Genomic DNA, 14,304 nt, shown 5'->3' with positions numbered 1-14,304 from the left:
TCAACAACATTGCACCACAAATATGTAGGCTATATCTTACTACATTGACCACCGATAATGAATGTAGCCCTATGGCTGATAATGACTATACTATAATAATACATTATTGCATTCAAAAGTTGACGAAAAATTCCATTCTTGAAGTGCATAGTTCGTTTTTTTTCTTTACTGTGCGTTTCTTTTTCTGCAGCTTCATATAGCATGTGTTATGGGTAATTTAGCCTTTTTTAAATATATAATAAATATTATAGACCATGTTTCATCACATCACATAACTTTTCGTAGCCTACACTTCGATCAGAGTAATTCTTATCAGGCATTGTTTCACAGAACGTTAGAACAGCGCAGTTTAGAAACAGTTATTAAACAGACTGGTGACAAAGAAAAGGGTGACTTAAAACAGTGCGATTGAGAGCATATCAGGGAACGGAGCAATTTTACAKAAAGAGGAACAGCATAACCTGTCCCTTCTTCAGGTCATATAAAATAACAAATGTCCCTCTTCCACACTACCATTGGTTGCGGCTCACGGCTGCGCTCTGTTGGTGAGCTAGCTATTGCTCAGCAGTAAATGATAAGCCACTTCTGCATTGTCCTACTACAGCGCCTTCAGAAAGTATTCACACCCCTTTACCTTTTCCACATTTTGTTGTGTTACATCCTGAATTTAAAATGTTGTGTCACTGGCCTACACACAATACCCCATCATATCATAGTGAAATTATGTTTGTCGATTTTTTTTTTTTTATTCATAAAAAATGAAAAGCTGAAATGTATTTTGTTATTGTTTCTGTATTGTCCCTTTGTTATGCCAAGCCTAAATAAGTTCAGGAGTAAATATTTGCTTAGMAAGTCACATAATAAGTTGTATGGACTCTCTCTGTATGCAATAATAGTGTTTAACATGATTTTTGAATGACTACCTCATCTCTGTACCTCACACATACAATTATATGTAAGGTCCATCAGTCAAGCAGTGCATTTCAAACACAGATTCAACCACAAAGACCGGGTGCTTTTCCATGCATCGCAAAGAAGGGCACCTATTGGCTGTGATAGGAGAAAACTGAGGATGGATCAACAACATTGTAGTTACTCCACAATGCTAACCCTATTGACAGAGTGAAAAGAAGGAAACCTGTACAGAATAAAAATATTCCAAAACATGCATCCTGTTTGCAAAAGGCACTAAAGTAAAACTGCTCAAAATGTGGCAAAGAAATAAACRTCATGTCCTGAATACAAAGCGTTATGTTTGGGGCAAATTCAACACAACACGTCACTTTGTACCAGTCTTCATATTTTCAAGTGTAGTGGTGGCTGCATCATGTTATGAGTATGCTTGTCATGAAATCATCGGTAAGGACTAGGGAGTTTTTTTGTGATAAAAATAAATGTAATAGAGCTAAGCACAGGCAAAATCCTAGAGGAAAACTTTGTTCAGTCTGCTTTCCAACAAACACTGGAAGACAAATGCACCTTTCAGCAGGACAAAAACCTTAAATACAGGGCCAAATATACACTGGAGTTGCTTACCAAGATGACATTAAATGTTCCTCAGTGGCCTAGTTACAGTTTTGTCTTAAATAAGCTTGAAAATCTATGGCAAGACTTGAAAATGCCTGTTTAGCAGTGATCAACAAGCAACTTGACAGAGCTTGAATAATTTTTTTAAGAATAATGTGCAAACATTGTACAATCCAGGTGTGCAAAGCTCTTTGATACTTACCAAGAATGAATCACAGCTGTAATGTATGCCAAAGGCGATTCTATCTTGTATTGACTCAGGGGCTGAATACTTATATAAATTAGATATTTCTGTATTTCATTTTCAATAAATGTGTTAACATTTCTCAAAACCCGTTTTCACTTTGTCATTATGGGGTATTGTGTGTAGATGGGTGAGAAAAGCTGTAATACAACAAAATGTGGAATAAGTCAAGGGGTACGAATACCTTCTGAAGGCACTGTACTTAAAGTCTATGCTTTCCTTATTATAACAATGGGGACTTTTTGCCACATAGGAAAGCTACAGTTCTTTCATAATACCAAAGATGTGATTGGTTCTGGAGGTAATACAAAAATGTTAAAGGCAACATGCATACAAAGGCTCATATGGGAAGCAACTGATGATGTGTGAAAGAATAAAAGGCACATATACAGTGCATTCGGAAAGTATTCAGACCCCTTGACTTTTACCACATTTTGTTACGTTACCAGCCTTATTCTAAAATTGATTAAATCAATGTTGTTCCTCATCAATCTACACACAATAGCCCATAATGACAAAGCGAAAAAACAAGTTTTTAGAAATGTTTGCAAATGTAAATTAAAAAAACAAAAAGATACATTTTTTACATAAGTATTCAGACCCAATTTTTTTTTGTTACATGTATCTAGGCAAGTCAGTTAAGAACAAATTCTTATTCACAATGACGACCTACCCTGACCAAACCCGGACGACGCTGGGCCAATTGTGCGCCGCCCTATGGGACTCCCAATTGCGGCCCGATGTGATACCGCCTGGATTCGAACCAGGGACTGCAGTGCCTTAGACCGCTGCGCCACTCGGGAGCTCAGGTACATCCTGTTTCCATTGATCATCCTTGAGATGTTTCTACAACTTGATTGGAGTCCACCTGTGGTAAATTCAATTGATTGGACATGATTTGGAAAGGCACACACCTGTCTATATAAGGTCCCACAGTTGACAGTGCATGTCAGAGTAAAAACCAAGCCATGAGGTCGAAGGAATTGTCCGTAGAGCGCCAAGACATGATTGTGTCGAGGCACAAATCTGGGGAAGGGCACTAACAAATTTCTGCAGCATTGAAGGTCCCCAAGAACACAGTAGTCTCCATCATTCTTAAATGGAATATGTTTGGAACCCCCAAGACTCTTCATAGGGCTGCCCACCTGGCCAAACTGAGCAATCGGGGGAGAAGGGCCTTGGTCAGGCAGGTGACCAAGAAACCGATGGTCACTCTGAAGGAGCTCCTGAGTTCCTCTGTGGAGATGGGAGAATCATCTCTGCAGAGATGCACTCCTCCAATCAAACCTTTATGGTAGAGTACTCCTCAGTAAAAGGCACATGACAGCCCGCTTGGAGTTTGCCAAAAGGCTCCTAAAGACTCTCAGACCATGTGAAACAAGATTCTCTGGTCTTATGAAACCAAGATTGAACTCTTGGCCTGAATGCCAAGTGTCACATCTGGAGGAAACCTGGCACCATCCCTATGGTGAAGCATGATGGTGGCAGCATCATTCTGTCGGGATGTTTTTCAGCAGCAGTGACTGGGAGACTAGTAAGTTTTGAGGGAAAGATGAACGGAGCAAAATACAGAGATATTCTTGATGAAAACCTGCTCCAGAGCGCTCAGAACCTCAGACTGGGGTGAAGGTTCACCTTCTAACAGAACAACAACCCTAAGCACACAGCCAAGACAATGCAGGAGTGGCTTCGGGACAAGTCTCTGAATGTCCTTGGGTGGCCCAGCCAGAGCCCGGACTTGAACCCTATCGAGAGACCTGAAAACAGCTGTGCAGCGACGCTCCCCATCCAACCTGACGGAGCTTGAGAGGATTTGCAGAGAAGAATAGSAGAAACTCCCCAAATACAGGTGTGCCAAGCTTGTGGGGTCATACCCAAGAAGACTCGAGTCTGTAATCGCTCCCAAAGGTGCTTCGACAAAGTACTGAGGAAAGGTTCTGAATACTTATGTAAATGTGATATTTCAGCTTTTTATGTTTTATAAATTTGCAAACATTTCTATAAATCTGTTTTTGCTTTGTCATTATTGGCTATTGTGTGTAGATTGATGAGGTAAAATAACAATTTTGTCCCTTTTAGAATAAGGCTGTAGCGTAACAGAATGTGGAAAGTCAAGGGGTCTGAATATTTTCCGAATGCGCTGTATATTCTGTTAAAGTAAACAACACAGTTGATACAATAACTATTCACTTGTTTGAGTCTATATTTATCCCAACTTTTACGCGATTTTACTCACTTCCTATCTATCCCCATAACCGTCTAACAATGAAACACTTAAATACCCATAAGGCAGGGGTCAGCAACAAGTGGTCCGTGGGCCAAATCGGCCCGCGAGTAAAACATTAGATTTAAAAAATAATAATCACCAGGAATTCAGTGATTTTTTGGGGGGGGATATCTGTTCCAAAGTAAAAAAAACAGACATGTGATCGTGTCTCAATGTAATCAGGGAGGTAAATTGTTATTTTCAAATACAGTCTCTTTTTTGGCCTTAGTTGTGATCAACCTCCTCCCAGCTGCCCACTGCACTGAGGCTAGGTAACACGGTCACCACCGATAAATCCGTGATAATCGAAGACTTCAACAAGCATTTCTCAATGGCTGGCCATGCCTTCCTCCTGGCGACTCCAACCTTGGCCAACAGCCCCGCCCCCCCCGCTGCTACTCGCCCAAGCCTCCCCAGCTTCTCCTTTACCCAAATCCAGATAAGCAGACTGTTCTGAAAGAGCTGGAAAACCTGGACCCATACAATCAGCTGGGCTTGACAATCTGGACCCCCTATTCTGAAACTGTCCGCCATTGTCGCACCCCTATTACCAGCCTGTTCAACCTCTCCTTCGTATCATCTGAGATCCCCAAGGATTGGAAAGCTGCCGCGGTCATCCCCCTCTTCAAAGGGGAGACACCCTGGACCCAAACTGTTACAGACCTATATCCATCCTGCCCTGCTCATCTAAGGTCTTCGAAAGCCAAGTCAACAAACAGATCACTGACCATCTCGAATCCCACCGTACCTTCTCCGCTGTGCAATCCGGTTTCCGAGCCGGTCACGGGTGCACCTCAGCCACGCTCAAGGTACTAAACGATATCATAACCGCCATCGATAAAAGACATTACTGTGCAGCCGTCTTCATCGACCTGGCCAAGGCTTTCGACTCTGTCAATCACCATATTCTTATCGGCAGACTCAGTAGCCTCGGTTTTTCTAATGACTGCCTTGCCTGGTTCACCAACTACTTTGCAGACAGAGTTCAGTGTGTCAAATCGGAGGGCATGTTGTCCGGTCCTCTGGCAGTCTCTATGGGGTACCACAGGGTTCAATTCTCGGGCCGACTCTTTTCTCTGTATACATCAATGATGTTGCTCTTGCTGCGGGCGATTCCCTGATCCACCTCTACGCAGACGACACCATTCTATATACTTCCGGCCCTTCCTTGACACTGTGCTATCTAACCTCCAAACGAGCTTCAATGCCATACAACACTCCTTCCGTGGCCTCCAACTGCTCTTAAACGCTAGTAAAACCAAATGCATGCTTTTCAACCGTTCGCTGCCTGCACCCGCACGCCCGACTAGCATCACCACCCTGGACGGTTCCGACCTAGAATATGTGGACATCTATAAGTACCTAGGTGTCTGGCTAGACTGCAAACTCTCCTTCCAGACTCATATCAAACATCTCCAATCCAAAATCAAATCAAGATCGGCTTTCTATTCCGCAACAAAGCCTCCTTCACTCACGCCGCCAAACTACCCTAGTAAAACTGACTATCCTACCGATCCTCGACTTCCGGCGAATGTCATCTACAAAATAGCTTCCAATACTCTACTCAGCAAACTGGAAGCAGTTTATCACAGTGCCATTCGTTTTGTTACTAAAGCACCTTATACGACCCACACTGCGACCTGTATGCCCTATCGGCTGGCCCTCGCTACATGTTCGTCGTCAACCCACTGGCTCCAGGTCATCTACAGGCTATGCTAGGTAAAGTGCCGCCTTATCTCAGTTCACTGGTCACGATGGCTACACCCACCCGCAGCACGCGCTCCAGCAGGTGTATCTCACTGATCATCCCTAAAGCCAAAACCTCATTTGGACGCCTTTCCCTCCAGTTCTCTGCTGCCTGCGACTGGAACGAATTGCAAAAATCTCTGAAGTTGGAGACTTTATCTCCCTCAAAACTTTAAAAATCTGCTATCGAGCAGTAACCGATCGCCGCAGCTGTACATAGTCCATCTGTAAACTACCCACCCAATTTACCTACCTCACCCCCATACTGCTTTTATTTATTTACTTTTCTGCTCTTTTGCACACCAGTATCTCTTCTTGCACATGATCATCTGATGATTTATCACTCCAGTGTTATCTGCTAAATTGTAATTATTCGATTTATTGCCTACCTCATGCCTTTTGCACACATTGTATATGATTCTCTTTTTTTTCCTACCATGTTATTGACTTGTTTATTGTTTACTCCATGTGTAACTCTGTGTTGTCTGTTCACACTGCTATGCTTTATCTTGGCCAGGTCGCAGTTGCAAATGAGAACTTGTTCTCAACTAGCCTACCTGGTTAAAATAAGGTGAAATAAAAAAATAAAAAAATAATTGCAGTGTACAAATTATTATAATTATTTTCCTTCCCCCCGACCATTCACTCCGAAAAAAATCGGGCCTGCGGTTAAATCTAGTTACCTACCCCTGCCATAAGGCGTATTCCAGCGTCTTTCCGTAATTAGATCCTGCCTGTTATGATTTGTTGAACCCTTTCTATTCATGTTTTGGGCGTTGGCTGACTTTTATATGTTTCTAAAGTTTCCCAGAGACTGATGAAGGACTGTACAAGCGACCAGGCGACCACACAATGAGTGGGCTACCAAGCCTGTCCCACAACCCTCTGTGACACACGCTCAAAGGATGAACATTGATCCCACCAGAAAGGAGACAATTGATTATCCCATTATATACAATGAAATTCATTCAATTAGGAAATAAGTCCAACGCTAGAAGGTAGCATAATTGTAGTTTGGGTTCAGGGAAAAGATCCAGGGCTGACAACATAAGGTTAAACTATGCTTTGTGTGACTGTTTACAAAGACAACTGTATGATATAGTGTATTTATTGACTGTATTTGATGTGTTTGTGAATGGAATAGCCCAAACTTTATGTCACTCTATTTGCCATATTGTGAAAATGTTGTACCATACAGTGATTAATACATTCTGGGGTGGTATTAGTGTTTCCAGTCAACAGCAGGATGAGGGGAGTGTCTGTTGTATCTGTCTTTGTTCCCACAGTTGGCAATAGTACAGTAGCCAATGGCAGAGAGGCAATAGGGCCTAAGCAACAGATGGTTTCCTAAACAAACCCAATATATTTGCCTSAACCCCGTCCCTCTTTCCAAAACACACCTTGCTAGGGAGAGTCCCGTACTAACCTTCTCCTCAGCACAGCTGGAAGGTAGAAGCTACACTTTAATCATCAGACAATTACAGTTCAGATTCAATTACACCTGAGCACATATCACTTTGCTGCCAGGCAATAAAATACTGGAAACCACAATCAGTACTATGCTACTATTACTTCTGCTTTTTCTCCTCCTCCCTGTTTGAACATGCTGCTCTTTATGCCCCCTAAACTGAACGACAGGGCCAATCCACTTCCCTCAGGTTACCCACATGAAAAAATACTATAGTGTACTATGATATAACTACTATAGTATTATATGTGTTTGCAGACTTTGCTGTAGTATTCACTGTAGTGTTTTTGCAGACTTAAGTTAACTATAGTTTAAATACTGTAGTGAAAGAAAACCGTACTATGGGGCGGCAKGTAGCCTAGTGGTTAAGTGTTGGGCCAGTAACCGAAAAGTTACTGGTTAAAATCTCCAAGCTGAATAAGTGAAACATCTGGAGATGTGCCCCTGAGCAAGACACTAATTGCTCTGGATAAGAGGATAAACTAAATGATGTAGATAATGGTTTGTTTTTGCAGATTGTAGTATTTACTGTGGCGTTTAGGTAGGGCTGGAGTCTGTACAGATAGTTCAATGCTTCTGCTCTTTTACATAACTTGTAGGGAGCATAATACAGTACATGCTGTACACTTGGCATGTMGGTTTTTCATTCATGGGTGGCGCAAATTGGGATATGGGGGATGGGAATGGGTGGAGTATATGCAAATTAAATACTGTAGCATTACTATAGTAAAAAAACTGTAGTGTTTTTGTGGACTGTAGTGTTTTGGACATTACTGTAGCATTTACTCGTGTTTTTTTTCAGATAATACTGTTGTATTTACTAAAGTATTCTACAGTGTACTACAAAATTCTGTAGTAAGTACTACACAATTGAGGGATACTACAGTGTGTAGTATACTATTCTACAGTATACTATAGTTTACCACATAATTCTATAGTAAGTACTATAGTGTTCTAGAGTAAACTGTAGTATTTTTTTAATGAAGGGTAACCCCACCACCCACCACAAATACAGCTTCAACTCTTCAACAGGAATAATTCATGTAAATTAAGAAGGCTAGGCTATAATGACAGGGCCTAGAGTGACATGGTGCGTGTCAATGCTCTTCCCTCAAGTTAGAGGGAAAGAACAAAGGGCTGGATCAAATCGATTTAGACACAGTCTTCTGATCAATCACCTGCACAACGTACCATGAAATGCTTCCAGTCTATCACTAGGAGATACATAATTCCAGAGACAGGATTTTGGAGGAATTTGAGCGGTTATGCAGATCTAGTCTGGTGTTTTGACCTGTTCGACTGACTTTYTTTTTTATTATTATTATTTTTTCACCTTTATTTAAGTCAGTTGAGAACAAGTTCTCATTTACAACTGCGACCTGGCCAAGATAAAGCAAAGCAGTGTGACACAAACAACAACAGAGGTACACATGGAATAAACAAACGTACATTCAATAACAAAATAGAAAAGTCTATATACAGTGTGTGCAAATGGCGTAAGGAGGAAAGGCAATAAATAGGCGATAGTAGCGAAGTAATTACAATTTAGCAAGTTAATACTGGGAGTGATAGATGTGCAGATGATGATGTGCAAGTAGAAATACTGGAAATACTGGTGTGCAAAAGAGCAAAAAGTAAATAAAACAATATGGGGATGAGGTGGGTATTTGGATGGGCTACTTACAGGTGGGCTGTGCACAGCTGCAGCGATCAGTAAGCTGCACAGATAGCAAATGCTTAAAGTYAGTGAGGGAGATATAAGTCTCCAACTTCAGCGATTTTTGAAATTCGTTCCAGTCATTGGCAGCAGGGAATTGGAAGGAAAGGCGGCCAAAGTAGGTGTTGATTTGGTGATGACCAGTGAGATATACCTGTTGGAGCGCGTGCTACGGGTGGGTGTTGTTATGGTGACCAGTGAGCTGAGATAAGGCGGAGCTTTACCTAGCAGAGACTTATAGATGACCAGTGGTTCTGGCGACGAATATGTAGCGAGGGCCAGCCGACGAGAGCATACAGGTCGCAGTGGTGGGTGGTATATGGAGCTTTGGTGACAAAACGGATGGCACTGTGATAGACTGCATCCAGTTTGCTGAGTAGAGTGTTGGAGGCTATTTTGTAAATGACATCGCCGAAGTCGAGGATCGGTAGGATAGTCAGTTTTACCAGGGTATGTTTGGCAGTGTGAGTGAAGGGGCTTTGTTGCGAAATAGGAAGCTGATTCTAGATTTAATTTTGGATTGGAGATGTTTAATGTGAGTCTGGAAGGAGAGTTTACAGTCTAGCCAGACACCTAGTTATTTGTAGTTGTCCACATATTCTATGTCAGAACCGTCCAGAGTAGTGATGCTAGTCGGGCAGGCGGGTGCGGGCAGCGATCGGTTGAAGAGCATGCATTAAGTTTTACTAGCGTTTAAGAGCAGTTGGAGGCCACGGAAGGAGTGTTGTATGGCATTGAAGCTCGTTTGGAGGTTTGTAAACACAGTGTCCAAAGAAGGGCCAGATGTATACAGAATGGTGTCGTCTGCGTAGAGATGGATCAAGGAATCACCCGCAGCAAGAGCGACATCGTTGATATATACAGAGAAAAGAATCGGCCTGAGAATTGAACCCTGTGGTACCCCCATAGAGACTGCCAGAGGTCCCCCATAGAGACTGCCAGAGGTCCCCCATAGAGACTGCCAGAGGTCCGGACAACAGGCCCTCCGATTAGACACACTGAACTCTATCTGAGAAGTAGTTGGTGAACCAGGCGAGGCAGTCATTTGAGAAACCAAGGCTGTTGAGTCTGCCGATAAGAATACGGCGATTGACAGAGTCGAAAGCCTTGGCCAGGTCAATGGAGACAGCTGTACAGTACTGTCTTTTATCGATGGCGGTTATGATATCGTTTAGTATCTTGAGCGTGGCTGAGGTGCACCCGTGACCAGCTCGGAAACCGGATTGCACAGCGGAGAATGTACGGTGGAATTCGAAATGGTCAGTGATCTGTTTGTTAACTTGGCTTTTGAAGACTTTAGAAAGGCAGGGCAGGATGGATATAGGTCTGTAACAGTTTGGGTCTAGAGTGTCACCCCCTTTGAAGAGGGGGATGACTGCGGCAGCTTTCCAATCTTTAGGAATATCGGACGATACAGACTGGTAATAGGGGTTGCAACAATGGTAGCGGATAATTTTAGAAAGAGATGGTCCAGATTGTCTAGCCCAGCTGATTTGTACGGGTTCAGGTTTTGCAGCTCTTTCAGAACATCTGCTATCTGGATTTGGGTGACGGAGAAGCTGGGGAGGCTTGGGCAAGTAGCTGCAAGGCAAGTAGCTGCAGGGGATGCGGAGCAGTTGGCCCGTGGTTGGGGTAGCCAGGAGGAAAGCATGGCCAGCCGTAGAGAAATGCTTATTGAAATTCTCGATTATTGTGGATTTATCGGTGGTAACAGTGTTTCCTAGCCTCAGTGCGGTGGGCAGCTGGGGGGAGGTGCTCTTATTCTCCATGGACTTTACAGTGTCCCAAAACTTTTGGAGTTAGAGCTACAGGATGCAAATTTCTGTTTGAAAAAGCTAGCCTTTGTTTTCCTAACTGACTGCGTGTATTGGTTCCTGACTTCCTTGAGAAGTTGCATATTGCGGGGACTATTCGATGCTAGTGCAGTCCGCCACAGGATGTTTTTGTGCTGGTCGAGGGCAATCAGGTCTGGATCACTCCCGAGGGCTATATCTGTTCTTAGTTCTACATTTTTTGAAAGGGGCATGCTGATTTAAGATGGTGAGGAAATTACTTTTAAAGAACGACCAGGCATCCTCTACTGACGGGATGAGGTCAATATCCTTCCAGGATACCCGGGCCAGGTCGATTAGAAAGGCCTGCTCGCAGAAGTATTTTAGGGAGCGTTTGACAGTGATGAGGGGTGGTCGTTTGACCGCGGAACCATTGCGGATGCAGGCAATGAGGCAGTGATCGCTGAGATCCTGATTGAAAACAGCAGAGGTGTATTTGAAGGGCAAGTTGGTCAGGATAATATCTATGAGGGTGCCCATGTTTACAGATTAGGGTTGTACCTGGTGGGTTCATTGATCATTTGTGTGAGATTGAGGGCATCTAGTTTAGATTGTAGGACTGCCGGGGTGTTAAGCATATCCCAGTTTAGGTCACCTAACAGAACAAACCTTGAAGATAGATAGGGGGCAATCAATTCACATATGGTGTCCAGGGCACAGCTGGGAGCTGAGGGAGGTTTATAACAGGCGGCGACAGTGAGAGACTTATTTCTGGAGAGATTCATTTTAAAAATTAGAAGCTCGAACTGTTTGGGCATAGACCTGGAAAGTATGACAGAACTTTGCAGGCTAACTCATCCCCTTTCGGCAGTTCTATCTTGACGGAAAATGTTGTAATTGGGGATGGAAATCTCAGAATGTTTGGTGGGATACCTAAGCCAGGATTCAGACACGGCAAGGACATCAGGGTTGGCGGAGTGTGCTAAAGCAGTGAGTAAAACAACCTTAGGGAGGAGGCTTCTGATGTTAACATGCATGAAACCAAGGCTTTTACAGTTACAGAAGACTTGTAGACTTACCTGTCATGGAGTTTCCTGTTTGATCAGTGGGCTAACAAGGATTTGAGAGGGGCAAATACAAAGAAAATATGACAAAATGGCAACCAGAAAAATTATCCTGAAGTGCGTATAGTTCCCTGTGCCTAACCCCACCAAAAACAGAGCTTCAACTCTTCAACAACTGTAGGAATAATTCAGTAGGTATCGTTCAAAATAACAAGGCTAAATTGGGCTGTGATGAGTATGCGGATCAAGGAAGTCATCACTCACATCACTGTATGCCAGTTCAATTTGTGCACATCACACACACAGGTTAAACAAAGGCATTGTGGCGTATAACTTGCTGAGACATGATGGGAACAATTAGTGTGTGAGAAAACACAGGCACGAATCCCCCAGGGAGGCCAAGGAGAGAGAGTTCAGTAATATCACAGGAATATGATGAAGATCAAGAGATGCTGAAGAAGAGAGAACTCTTCATATGAGGCATCTGGGGCTCTGCACGAGTAGTAGCTCAAGTAAAAGCAAATTATATTCGTCACATGCTTGTAAACAACAGGTGTAGAATAACAGTGAAATGCTTACTTACCGGCCCTTCCCAACAATGCAGAGAGAAAAATAGTAAAATAATAGCAAAATCACACGAGGAATAAATACACAATGAGTAACGATAACTTGGCTATATACATGGGGTACTAGTACTGAGTTGATGTGTAGGGGTATGAGGTAATTGAAGTAGATATGTACATATAGGTAGCGGTAAAGTAACGAGGCAACAGGATAGATAAGAAACAGTTGCAGCAGTGTATGTGATGAGTCAAAATAGTTAGTGCAAAAAGGGTGAATGCAGATAGTCCGGGTAGCTATTTGGTTAACTACACTGAACAAAAATATAAACGTAAAGTGTTGGTCCCAAGTCTCATGAGCTGAAATAAAAGATCCCAAAAATGTTCCATATGCACAAAAAGCTTATTTCTATCAAATGTGCATCCCTGTTAGTGAGAATTTCTCCTTTGCCCAGATAATCCATCCACCGGACAGGTGTGGCATATCAAGAAGCTGATTAAACAGCATGATCATTACACAGGTGCACCTTGTGCTGGGGATAATAAAAGGCCACTCTAAAATGTGCAGTTTTGTCACTCAACACAATGCCACACGTCTCTAGTTTTGAGGGAGAGTTCAATTGTCATGCTGACTGCAGGAATGTCCACCAGAGCTGTTTCCAGATAAATTAATGTTAATTTCTCTACCATAACCCACCTCCAACATCGTTTTAGAGAGTTGGTCAGTATGTCCAAACAGCCTCACAACCGCAAACCACGTGTATGGTGTTGTGTGGGTGAGCAGTTTGCTGATATCAACGTTGTAAACAGAGTGCCCCATGATAGCGGTGGGGTAATGGTATGGCAGGCATAAGCATTTTAGAGATGGCAACTTGAATGCACAGAGATACCATGACGAGATCCTGAGGCCCATTGTCGTGCCATTCATTCACCGCCATCACCTCATGTTTCAGCATGATAATGCACTGCCTTATTCCCGCAAAGCACAGGCCACCTATGTTCACTGCTCTAACCCGCTGTCACACAAACAATGCCAACAGCTTTTCTTTCACTTGACGTCAAAAATACCGGCAACAACTACCAAAGTAAAAAACAAGATCTTCAAAGGTAAACAGTGCGTGAGGAGAGGCGTTATTTTTTGGGGATCAACAAATAAAGGTGTACATATTTGCAGTGTGTATTATCCCAAGACCAGCATCAATCAATGAAACAAATTTATTTATAAAGCCCATTTTACATCAGCAGATACAGAGACCTAACCTAAAACCCCAAACAGCAAGCAATGCAGATGTAGAACATCAAAACGTAGCTAACATTGTCATAAAAACACAGCAGGCTTTTCACCTTATATTTCTATGTAACCTTGCAGGATATAAGGAGAACATAAAGATGACATATTAACAATACAAATATACATATTATCTAATGACCTCTGCAAGTTTTTCTATACTAATATGAACTGGACAGTGTAAGGTCATGTACATTCAGACACAGATAGCAAGGCCACAGCAGATCTTTGTGTGATCGTATAGAATTACAAAGCTTCTGGGAATGACGTCAGGCTCTGCACGTTAATGCACCAACATGAGCCACTGTCTCCTGCCACAGCTCTTCCAAACCCTCCTCCAATTAATATTGAATTGATCTCCATCCCTCTGGAAAGCAAGGAATTGTCCTCTCTGTTACTGTGTATTATCAGCTTGGATAATCAGATAGAAGGCAGGCAGTAATGTACCAGTATAAACAACAGAAATAACACAGTAGCAAGTCATACGCCACTACTTTAAAAATATACAGTTGAAGTCGGAAGTTTACATACACTTAGGTTGGAGTCATTAAAACTCGTTTTCAACCACTCCACAAATTTTTTGTTAACAAACTATAGTTTTGGCAAGTCGGCTAGGACATCTACTTTGTGCATGACACAAGTAATTTTCCAA

Source organism: Salvelinus sp. IW2-2015, linkage group LG9 (assembly GCF_002910315.2).
Source record: "Salvelinus sp. IW2-2015 linkage group LG9, ASM291031v2, whole genome shotgun sequence".
Classification (NCBI taxonomy): Eukaryota; Metazoa; Chordata; class Actinopteri; order Salmoniformes; family Salmonidae; genus Salvelinus; species Salvelinus sp. IW2-2015.
The sequence above is the reverse complement of the archived record's forward strand: the minus strand, read 5'-3'. Positions refer to the sequence as shown.